Source organism: Mustela nigripes, chromosome 1, assembly GCF_022355385.1.
Source record: "Mustela nigripes isolate SB6536 chromosome 1, MUSNIG.SB6536, whole genome shotgun sequence".
In the NCBI taxonomy this organism is placed as follows: domain Eukaryota; kingdom Metazoa; phylum Chordata; class Mammalia; order Carnivora; family Mustelidae; genus Mustela; species Mustela nigripes.
Genome location: NC_081557.1, coordinates 177585101 through 177598367, shown reverse-complemented (window position 1 = coordinate 177598367; position 13267 = coordinate 177585101). Strand labels below are relative to the sequence as shown.

The 13267-nt window shown below is 32.9% G+C and overlaps 1 pseudogene; it reads left to right on the top strand.

Annotated features, from left to right (window-relative positions):
* LOC132027994 (DNA-directed RNA polymerases I, II, and III subunit RPABC4-like) overlaps nt 1–11509 on the top strand; it is a 23761-nt pseudogene extending 12252 nt beyond the window's left edge.
* Nucleotides 11510–13267: the final 1758 nt, after the last annotated feature.

Genomic DNA, 13267 nt, shown 5'->3' with positions numbered 1-13267 from the left:
TTGATCTTGATGAAATCCCAATAGTTCATTTTTGCCCTTGCTTCCCTTGCCTTTGGCGTTGTTCCTAGGAAGATGTTGCTGCAGCTGAGGTCGAAGAGGTTGCTGCCTGTGTTCTCCTCAAGGATTTTGATGGATTCCTTTTGCACATTGAGGTCCTTCATCCATTTTGAGTCTATTTTTGTGTGTGGTGTAAGGAAATGGTCCAATTTCATTTTTCTGCATGTGGCTGTCCAATTTTCCCAGAACCATTTATTGAGGCTGTCTTTTTTCCATTGGATATTCTTTCCTGCTTTGTCGAAGATTAGTTGACTGTAGAGTTGAGGGTCTATTTCTGGGCTCTCTATTCTGTTCCATTGATCTATGTTATTTTTCTTTTTGATGGTGTTTTCTTTGACAGTTTTTCAAGATTACAAAACTAGCTTCTTGAACTCAGATATATAGCAAAGGACACTCTTCATGATCATTTTTTTTTGAAGATTTTATCTATTTATTTAAGGGAGATATAGCAGGAGTGGAGGTGGAGGAGAGGGAGAGGGATAAGCAGACTCCGCACTGAGCATGAAGTCCAATGCAGGACTCAATCCTAGGACCTGGAGATATGAGCTGAGCCAAAGTTAGATATGGAACGGACTGAGACACATACCCACTTCTTGTTCAGTTTTATAAATATATGCTCTATCAAGAGGAAAACAAAATCAAAACAACAACAACAAAAAACTATTCTCTCAAATCTCTTAGAAAGTTTCATTTTTTTTTATTTGAGAATGACTGAAAATTTTACTTAGCATGGTAAATTACCCTATAAAATTCTAAGTCATAAAAAAAATAATTATTGTTCTTTAAGACATTTTTTTAACTCCCAACTTTTATCTACCTTTGTTTTTGCACAGATTCTGTTCATATATCAATTTTATGATTATAGCAACATCAGAGAAAGCCAAATATGCTAGCTGAATGTTTTGATGAACTTTTTAAATCAGGAAACAGTCAAAGACTTTCCAATAGTAGCATTCTTAAGTTGATCAGATAGTTCCCACAAAGAAATTCATTTCTGTTAAATTTATAACATACATAAATTTTAACCTCTTCAACTTTTTAAACATGTCCAGATAATGATTTTGAAAATATAGAAATCCAATTTTACCAAGACATCACTTTGGAGTCATCATGAATTGCAACCCCTATTATGAAGTAATGTTCTTCTTGGATCAATGGAAATCTGTGATCACTTAGAATCTGAGACAATAGCTGCCAGATATAGAGGTCCCCTACTGTAATAAACATTAAGGCAAATTCATATATTGAATCGTAATGAAATCAGTTTGAGTCTATAGAAGAACTGAAGAAAAACCAATTATAAATATATGTGAACAGTGATAGAAAATGAAAATTCAGAGTAAGAAAATATTCTATTTTTGATACTATTTTGATACTATTTTTACTACTATAAGTCAGATTATATCATTAGACATGTAAGTAGACAGTGCATTGTGATATATCATCTAATGATTCTTTTATTGTTCACTTCACTGTATTAAAAATGTAAATACTGGGACGCCTGGGTGGCTCAATTGGTTAAGCAGCTGCCTTTGGCTCAGGTCCTGATCCCAGCGTCATGGGATCGAGTCTCACGTCGGGCTGCTTGCTCCGCAGGGAGCCTGCTTCTTCCTCTGACTCTGCCTTCCACTCTGTCTGCCTGTGCTCGCTCTCACTTGCTCTCTCTGACAAATACATAAATAAAATCTTTTAAAAAAATGGAAATACTGATCAATAAAGGAAGTACAATTTCTTGCAAATTTGGTATCCTTATTCATTTCAGTAGACCTCCATAACTATTTGAATCTCAAGTTTTGTGTTTTACTCTTGCACTAATGTACATTGCATCATTACAAGGACATTAAAAGTCAGAACAAGTATCTTTATTTTCTTTAAGATTTTATTTATTTATTTGTGAGAAAGAGAGAGAGACCAAGCGCAAGCAGGGGGAGTGGCAGGTAGAGGAAGAAGCAGGTCTCTTGCTAAGTAAGGAGCCCAATGTGGGACTCAATCCCAGGACTCTGGGATCATGATCTGAGCTGAAAGAAGACGCTTAACCAACTAAGTCACCCAGGTGTCACCAGAACAAGTATAATAGGAATATACTGAGTATGAGTTTCTGTGGTAAATGCCCATATTAAAATTTGGTTTCTGTCATGATGCCAGACTTACATAAATTCAAATTTCAAATTACCCATTAAATCTTCTCTTCTACTTCATTCTAATCAATATTCTGGTATTATCTTCTACACTAGATACAGTCAGAAAATTTCAGGTTATCATTACCTTCTTCCTTGTTTATGTCACAAAATTAATTATAAAGTCCTATAAATTTAGTTCCTCTGTTTTTTTTTTAAATTTATCTCTTTACTGACAGCCAAAAATCATCAAAAATAAAATCATTTTTATTGCCAGCCAAAAATGTCTGTTATCAATTGCCAAAATGCTTGATAAAACCTAGAGAAACTTAGTGTGAAGCCTGCTTGAGCTTCTCTCTCTTCCTCTACCCTTTCCCCTGCTCATTCTCTCTCTTAAATAAATAAATAAATAAATACTCATATAGATAAAGCTTATACTAATGTTATTTTAAAAATGAGACCTAACAAGACCTATCTATATGCTGCCTACTCAGACCTAAAGGTTGAAAGTAAGAGGATGGAGAAATATTTATCACGCTAACAAATGTCAAAAGAAAACCAGGGTAGCAATAGTTATATCAGGCAAAACAAACTTTAAAACAAAGACTAATAAGAGACATAGAAGGACACTTTATAATAATAAAGGAGACAATCAGACAAGAAGATATAACAGTTGGAAATATTTATACAACCAATATGAGAGCACCCAAATACATAAGGCAGTTAATAACAAACATAAAGGAAATAATAAACAGTAATACAGTAATTGTAGGGGATTTTAACATCACATTCATATCACAGGACAGATAATCAAAACAGAAAATCACCAAGGAAACAATGGCTATGAATAACACTTTGGATTCAATGGCTTTGAATAACACTTTGGCTTTGGATTAGATCAATTTAACATATTCACAAAATTCCAACCTAAAACAGCAGAATGCACACTATTTTCAAATGCACATAAAAGAGTCTCCAGAACAGATTATATATTGGGCCACAAAACAAGTTTTAACAAATTTTAAAATATTGAAGTCATATTACTCATCTTTCCTGACCACAGCATTATGAAACTAGAAATCAACCACACAGAAATATTTGGGAAAGAGGAGAAATACATAGAGGTTAAACAGCATGCTACTAAACAATGAATAGAGTCAACCAAAAAACCAAAAAAGAAATTAAAAAAACGACATGGAAACAAATGAAAATGAAAACACAGTAGTACGAAATCTTTGGGATGCAGCAAACGTGTTCTAGAGGGAATATATAGCAATACAGGCTTACTTCAAGAGGCAAGTGAATTCTCAAGTAAACAACCTAACTTTACACCTAAAAGGAACTGGAAAAACAACAAATGAACCTCAAACTCAGAAAAAGGAAGGAAATAATAAAGATTATAGAAGAAATAAATGATATACAAACAAGATAATAGATCAATAAAACCAGGGGCTTGTTCCTTGAAAAGATCAACAAAGTTGTTAAACCTTCAGCAAAACTCATCAAAAAAAAGAGAGAGAGAGAGGGGATTCACGTAAACAAAATTACTAATGAAAGAGGAGAAGTAACAACCAACACCACAGAAATACAAATAATTGTAACAGAATATTAAGACAACCTGTATGCAAACAAATTGAATAACTTAGAAGAAACGCGTAAATTCCTAGAAACATAACCTGCCAAAACTCAAGCAGGAAGAAATAAAAAATTTGAATAGACCAATTACCAGCAATGAAATTGAATCAGTAATCAAAAAACCTCCTAAAAAACAAAAATCCAGGACCAGATGGTTTCACAGGCAAATTCTACCAAACATACCTACTCTTCTCAGACTATTCCAAAAAAATACAACAGGAAGGAAGATCACCAATTCATTCTATGAAGCCAGTATCACCTTAATGCTAAAACCAGATAGACACGCGCACGTACACACACACACACACAGGGCAGAGAGAGAATACAGGCCAGTATCTTGCATGAATATACACAATTCTCCATAAAATATTAACAAACAGAATCAAACAATATACTGACAAAATCATACACTGCAATCAAGTGGGATTTATTTCTAGAATGCTAGGGTGGTAGTTCCATATTCACAAAACAACCAACGTATACATCACATCAATAAGAAAGGATACAAACAATACCATCATTTAATAGATGCAGAAAAAAAATTTGACAAAGTACAACATCTATTCCTCATAAAAACTCTCTGCAAATTAGGTCTAGGGGGAACATACTTCAACATAATAAAGGCCTTTTATGAAAACCCACAGTTAATATCACCTCAATGGTGAAAAATTGAGAGCTTTTTCCCTAAGATCAGGAAGAAGGTAAAGATGTCCATTCCCACAACTTTTATTCAACATAGTACTGGAAGTCCTACCCACAGCAATTAGGTGACAAAAAGAAATAAAAGGCATCCAAATGAGTAAGGAAGAAATAAAAGTGTCACTATTTGCAGATAACATGATACTATATAGAGAGAATGCTAAAACCTCTACCAGAAAAATACTAGAGCTGATAAATGAATTCAGTAAAGTCACGGGATACAAAATCAATGTACAAAAATGTGTTGTAAAAAAAATCTGTTGTAGAGGCACCTGGCTGGCTCAGTTGTTGAATGTCTGCCTTTGGCTCAGGTCATGATCCCAGGATCCTGGGTTCAAGTCCTGCATTGGGCTCCCTGCTCAGGCAGAAGCCTGCTTCTCCCTCTCCCATTCCCCTGCTTGGGTTCCCTCTCTCACTGTCTCTCTCTGTCAAATATATTAATAAAATCTTTCAAAAAATCTGTTGTATTCCTACATACTAAAAATGAAGTAGCAAAAGTGAAATTAAGAAAACAATCCCATTTACAATTGCACCCAAAATGATAAAATATCTAGGAATAAATTTATCTGAAGAGGTAAAAGACCTGTACTTTGAAAATTATGAAACACTGATGAAAGAAATTCAAGATGGTGCAAAGAAATAGGAAGAGAGTCCATGGTCAAGTGTTGAAAGAACAAATATTGTCAAAATGTCTATAATGCAAAAAGCAGTATACATGTTTAATACAATACCTATCAAAATACCAACAGCATTTTTCATAAAACTGTAACAAACAACCCTAAAATATTTATGGAACCACAAAAGAGCTGGAGTTGCCAAAGCAATCTTGAAAAAGAAAAACAAAACTGGGGGTATCACAATTCCAGATTTCAAGTTACACTCAAAGAAATAGTAATTAAAAGAATATGGTACTGGCATAAAAATAGGTACAGAGATCAATGGATTAGAACAGAAAACCTAGTTGGAGCACCTGGGTGGCTCAGTCAGTCGAGCATCTGATTCTTGATTTTGACTCAGTTCATGATCTTGGGGTCCTGGCATTGAGCCCTGCATTGGACTCCCACACTCAGTGGGGAGTCTGCTTGAGGATTCTCTCTCCTTCTGCTCCTCCCCCACTCATGCCCCCTCTCTCTCCCTCTCTCAAATAAACAAATAAATCCTAAAAACAAAATAGCTCAGAAATAAACTCACGATTATATGGTCAATTAATCTATGACAAAGGAGGAAAGACTACCTAGTGGGAAAAATTCTCTTCAACAAATAGTGTTGGGAAAACTGGGCAGCTACAAGTAAAAGAATGAAACTTGACCACTTTCTTTCACCATTTACAAAAATAAATTTAAAAAGGATTAAAGATCTAAATGTGATAGCTGAAACCATAAAAATTCTAAAAAGAAGCACAGGCAATAATCTCTTTGTCATTGACTGTAGCAGCATTTTTCTAGATGTGTTTCCTGAGGTAAGGGAAATAAAAGCAAACTTAAACTATTGGGATTGCTTCAAAATAAAAATTTTCTGCAGAATGAAGGAAATAATTAACAAAACTAAATGGTCTGGTGGGAACATACCTCAACATACTTGCAAATGACCTATTCAATAAGGGTTATTATCCAAAATATACAAAGAACCAATAAAACTCAATACCCAAAGACAAATAATGTAGTTTAAAAAATGGGAAGAATACATGAACAAACATTTCTCCGAAGAAGACATACAGATGGCCAACAAACACATGAAAAGATGCTAAACGTCACTCACCATCAGAGAAATGCATATCAAAATCACAGTGAGATGTCACTTCACATCCAACAGAATGACTAAAATCAAAGACACAAAACCAAATGTTGACAAGGATGTGGAGGTAAAAGACTCTTTTTGCACTGTTAGTGGGAATGTAAACTGCAGGTGCCATTCTGGAAAACAGTATGGAACTTCCTCAAAAAATTAAAAATAGAACTACCCTAAGGTCCAGTAAGCATACTACTGGGTATTTACCTCCAAAATACAAAAGGACTTCAAAGGGATATACATACCTCTATGTTTATTGCAGCATTATTTACAATAACCAAACTATGGAGGCTGTTCAACTGTCCATTGATAGATGAATGGATAAAGACGAAGTGGTGTATATAAATATATACAATGGAATATTATTTATCATAAAAATGAATGAAATCTTGCTATTTGCAACAACATGGATAAAGCTAGAGAATATGCTAAGGGAAATAAGTTAGAGAAAGATGAATATATGACCTTACTCATATGTGGAAATTTAAGATACAGAACAAATGAGCAGAGAAGAAAAAAAGACAAAACAAGAAACAGACTCTCAATTTTAGAGAGGAAATTTATGGTTACCAGAGAGGTGGTGGTGGGAGGATGGGAGAAATATATATATATAATGAAGATTTTAAAAAATAAATAAAAAATTAAAAATAATAAAAATAGAAGAATAAATATAATTAGACCAATACTTTCTAGGTTTTAAAGTAAGTGGGTAATTTTACTCCTTGAAATTATAGCAAGTTGCTTAGTTTTACTCAAAATATTGAATTTTAATATATTATTGTATACATTTAAGTTTATTCAATATAATTAAACTGGGATAGAAAAAATTCACATAAATATTTGACATAAAAAGCAGATAAATGAAGTAGATATATAACTCAGAAATTTGGACAAAGTTGTTAGAAAACTTAATGAATTTTTAACTTACAAAAGAAAGATATTACCTACATGAATATGCTAATAGAGTAGAGAGATAAAATTGAATGATTTAAAAATAAGTGCAATGGGCATAAAAGAAAGGTTAGTTAATTTGTCAATAAACTACTGAACAATAAAACAAAATATGTAATTCATCAAATACAAGTTCAAAGAGTAAACAAAATTCACTCTAAATATGTCATATATATTTTATAAAGTGCAATATATTATACATTTTATGTCTATCTTATTAAGAGTGAATTTTTTGTGCATATGTGCTAGTTTAATTGTCACACTACTAATGGGCATGAAGTTATTTTTATGCCTCGCTACTACAAAATTTACACGTGGAATACTTCTATATAATACATTTCTAGAAGTCTGATTATTAAGTCTTAAAAGGACATTTAAAGAATTGGTAGATAGTGATTAGTATCCTCATTATCACAATTAAAACAAAATATATCCCCAAATAAAGGGTGTTGAATTATCAACTCTCCTTAACTTTCTCTTCAACTTCTCGTGTCTTTGTCAATCTCACTGGGAAAATGTGTTATTTATTTTAGATTTAATTTGTGATTAATTTTATTATCCTTTATACTTATTACTTTTTGATCTTTGAGGTGACTTTCCATGTCACTCTATAATAATTCACCAGGCTGTATATTTATGACTTGTCTACTCTTCCTTACAAATGTTTGTGACTTTTATCCACATCGTGAATATAGCTGTAGTTTATTCATTGCATTGATGCCTAGCAATCCACAATTTACTGCTCTATTCTGCTTTTTATGAACATTTTAGTCTTCATGAAGATGCATTAGTACAAAAGCATTATTTCTTCTTCTCCTATTCCCTCTCCAAATATTTTAAATACTACAACTGAATTTTTTAAAGATTTTATTTATTTCCTTGACAGAGAGATATACAGCGAGAGAGGGAACACAAGCAGAGGGAGTGGGAGATAGAGAGGAGAAGCCGACTTACTGCCAGGAAGGGAGCCAGATGCGGAACTCGATCCCAGAACCCTGGGATCATGATCTGAGCTGAAAGCAGACACTTAATGACTAAACCACCCAGGTGCCTCTAGTACAATTGATTTTTTAACTGACATTTATAGTAAAAGTCATTAACATCACATTTTATTTACTTATATATTTTCTTAAGTATTAGTATTATTTTAAGTATATCTTTTTTATATTTCTGGTTATTTTAGTGGCAATAGTTTAGCTTAATATTATATTGATGTGGAATGGGAGAAAGAACAGTTGTTAGGGAACAGGCTGTGATAGCTCATGAGGACTGTCTCAATTTATCAGAATAATGACACCAGCCAAAGAATACTTTCTGAGAACTTTTAACAAATACTCTATAAAGATGGAATAAGAGCTACAATTAAGTGAAAATAAAAGTGTGTTTAATAGTTCTGGTTATACCTTTTGGATAGTGCTTCCCCTGAAGTCATATCAAATGTTGAATATGTATTTTCCTTCATTTTAATGACTATAAAACCTACAGGCTTTTCGGCGAGGTTGGTTTCCCCTTCTTTTTCCTCCTCACAGAGATGCCAGGATATTTATTTATTACTTTTCCTCTAATAAAAGTCAAACTGTCATAAGACTAGCCACATCCTAATTCATTTGCACTATCCTACTGACATGAGTGTATGTGTGTGTGTGCATGTATATATTATCAACTACTGTATCATCTCCAAGGTCATGCTTTAAAACATGTAAATACTGTCTATCTCCTTCCATTTATCAAAATTACTTATCCCAGTATTCTGTATTATTTCTCCAGAATTATTCTACCAGTACTTTGTGTCAAAGACATTATCACCTTTTAAATGTTAGTACACCTGTCATTTCTTCATTTTCTCTTTATGTAACAGAAAGACTGTTGTTCACCATTGTCTTGACCGTTTCCACATTTCTTATACTTGATTATTAAATTTCTAACTCTGAAACCGGATCATTTCATGTTCATTGACAGCATCCAAGGAGAAGAACCTGATTGTAAAAAAAGCTAAACAGGCATGCTCACTGTTTTCATTCTATGTAAACTGAGATCCTCATACATCTCAAATGGTGTAGTATTTCTGTTAGGCAGACTTATTTTTTCCCTAGTGATAAATTCTCTAAAATTCCTGGGATAGCCTTTTTCTCTCATCCAGTCTCTAACATCTGCTTGCTCTCTCTCTCTCCTTTTTAAATCAAACTGCCATCTATTTCACAGAAAATAAAAAGACTAATGGAAGAAAGCAAAGTCATTTTTTTTTCAAAAAAGAGTCCAACTCTCCTATCTTTGTTGTTACATTCTGCCCACACTCGTGTTACAGAAGATCCCTTTCTGCATTATTCCTCATCTCTACTCAACACAAACCTTAAAGCCTTTGTGAATAACTGCACAATGGGCTTAACATCCTTTCAGACACTTAATGTTGATGCCCTTTGCAAGGCCAAAATAAAGAATCAATCTTAGTTAACTTTCAGCACAATACTTCCCAAACAGTTTTTAATTAGCAATAGAAAAAAATAATAAGAGCAGAAGTCAACATCAGTGGAAAAGTTATCACTAATAATGGGATAAGTAAAAATCATGCTCACTCTGTAATCATGCTCAGAAAAGGACAAAACATTACATCTTTAGTATTTCTGCCAAAAAAACCTGATCTGAACTAATTCTGATGAAACATCCGACAAATATAAATTGAAATATGTCTTATAAACTATCAGTGGCATTAAAAAAAAGACCAAAGAAAAATCAGATTAAGAGGGAGTAAAGAGAAATAATTAAAGAAAAGATAAAATCCTGGCTTAAGTCCAGAACCAGATTTTCTTTCTTTTGCGGTTAACTGACATCAATGGGACAAAGGCCAAAATTTGAGTAAAATCATTGCATTAGATACTAGTATTATATCAATGCTAATTTCTTAATTTATATAATTGCACTATGGTTAAAAGAACATCTTCATTTTTTTATCTCTTATTCATAACTAAGAAAGAAAATTTTAAGCATTTTATAATAGACTTAGAATACATTAAGATAGTAATAGAAAATTCAACAGGTTTTTAACATGTTTGCTGTGGTAAGTAGAGGTTGACCTGATTCTGCATAACAAAGATACATACAGAACATTACCATTCTGAATTGTGTAGTAGTTCATTTTAAAATCATTTACTGAAACTTTCAAACATATGGTTTTAAATATGCATATTTTACGTAGAAAATTGCTTGAAGCATTTCTGTGTTCCTTGAATAACCATTATGTTTATATGCATAAACCAGGAAAGGTCTAATTGCTATTTGCATGGATTATTTACAGCTAAGTGGTCTATGAAGAAATGAGAGTCCATAAAAATGCTATTGTGTATGAAAACCAATCTGTGTTGCTCATTTTAATTTGGTATATCAGTTTATAGATTTTAGAAACAGCCATATAAATGTTTCTCACAAACAGAACAAAGGTTACAGAAGTAATCTGTTGACTAAATGCTTTAATAAACTTTTCTAACTGAATGTTTTATTTTCACAAAAAAATGGATTTCCTGTTTCCAATAGGTATATCACTGCAAATAAAAATGTGCATTTTAAAAATCACTAAGATGACACTTTTCTGTAGAATTCACTTGTCCTTTTATCTGATATTGTTGTAATAATTAAACACATCTAACATTTGTTGCTACTAGTGATATTGGATGTTTTGTTTATTTTTGGGGGGACCAAAAATGCTAGAGGTATATAAAAATACGGAAAAGACTACTATAGAGTTATTCATCCCAAGATATTCACACTCAAGGAGAGCAGAAAACAAAATAACTGTACTTTCTTCCCTTAACTTTTTGTTTGTTTGTTTCAATGGTGAAAACATGATTCTACTCTACTCTTTAACCTGAACATTAAAAGTTATAGTGGCATCATGCTTATAAGTTAAGGGAGTGTTTATTGTAAAATGGGCATAAAATCCTAGTCTAGTTGTGATTTAAAAAAAAAAAATATATATATATATATATACATACACACACACACACACACACACACGCTCCACTTTTCTTTCAAAGGGAAAGTAAGCAATGTTCTCTGGTGTAAGAAGTTTCTCACTGTTGCATAAGGACTAACAGTGAACACCCAGAAGGATGTTCAATCCCAAAAGCAGCAACCAGTCATATTAATTTGTGGAAAATGTCATACAGAAAAGGAAATAAAATCCAGGCATCCAATCAAATGCAGAGAATGTGAATACAGAATAATACAAGTAAAAGACTAAAATTTTGGTGGTTTCTGATACTCAATGAAACATTTAGAATTCAGAGGAATATCTAAATTTATGTTTAAATTTTCCATAAATGTCTCTCTTTGTTTTGTAGCTTTTGGTTAAAATGTTTTCATTATAATTAAAGCTATATAGTCATAATACCATTTCATTTTATTTTAAAACCATGTTTTAGATATCCAATTTTATGTGAAGAAATTATTTTTGTTCAAATAAATAACTTATAACTATATTTCATATGAAATATGATACACAGTGAAAGTTAAAATTGTTTCCCCAAATCAAGATTTTAATCAAAACTTAAAATCATCTGGTGCTCTTTCTTTAAAATGAAACAAAAAGTTATAAGTTATTTATTTGAACAAAAATAATTTCTTCACGGGCGCCTGGGTGGCTCAGTGGGTTAAGCCGCTGCCTTCGGCTCAGGTCATGATCTCAGAGTCCTGGGATCGAGTCCCGCATCGGGCTCTCTGCTCAGCAGAGAGCCTGCTTCCCTCTCTCTCTCTCTGCCTGCCTCTCCATCTACTTGTGATTTCTCTCTGTCAAATAAATAAATAAAATCTTTAAAAAAAAAAAATAATAATAATAATAATTTCTTCACATAAAATTGGATATCTAAAACATGGTTTTTTACCTTATAGAACACAAACATTCCAGTTTCTTTCCTCTGCCAAATTTTTAAAAATTGTGAAGGTTTATGCTGAAATACAGAAAGGTCCACAACAACTAATAAATGAACAACAGAACTCAAAATTATGCATGCATGCATACACTAAGTATGTTGGTGTACTCCACATCAAATAATACTAGAGTGTTGACAAAGTTGGTAATGTACAAAAGCAGTTTCAAGGAATTTACTTAATCTGAGTAAGCTTAGAAGGTCCTAAGGGTTTTTTTGTTTGTTTGTTTTGTTTGTTTGTTTGTTTAACAGATTATTAAGGCAGGTGGATTTTTCTAGTTATAATCATTCATGAAGCTCAAAAATTTTTCTTTCAGGATAAAAAGATTCAGAGTTGAATTACACTTAATTGTTGGATAAATATTGAATTTTTGTCTTGTTTTTGGGAACATGGAATTAATGATAAAAAATATACTCCATGTGTTCTAGGATTCCTTCACCATGGGACATCATGTTAACTTCCCTAACACACATTTTTTTTTAAGATTTTATTTATTTATTTTACAGAAATCACAAGCAGGCAAGAGAGGCAGCAGAGAGAGAGAGGGAAGAGGGCTCCCTGCTGAGCAGAGAGACCAATGTGGGGCTCAATCCCTGGACCCTGGGACCATGACCTGAGCCAAAGGCAATAGCTTTAACCCACTGAGCCACCCAGGCACCCTATCCTAACACACATTTTAAAGACTAGCTATCCAATTCAAAAATTATCTATGCTACTTTTTATAAATACCTATATCTATACTACCATCATGGTTTCCTAAGTTCTTCAAATTTTTTTACAAGCTGTATGAAATGCTATGATGCTCAGAGTCTTTTTATTATGTTCAGTTAGCCACCATATAGTACATCATTAGTTTTTGATGTAGTGTTCAATAATTCATTAGTTGTGTATAACACCCAGTGCTTATTTCAACATGTGCCCTCCTTAATACCCATTAACTGGCTATGCCATACCCCTATCCCTCTTTCCTCTGAAACCCTCAGTTTTTTTTTTCCCAGGATCCATAGTCTCTCATGGCTTGTCTCCCTCTCTGAATCCCCCCTTTCCATTTTCCCTCCTTCCCCTTATGGTCCTCCGTGCTACTTCTTATATTCCATATA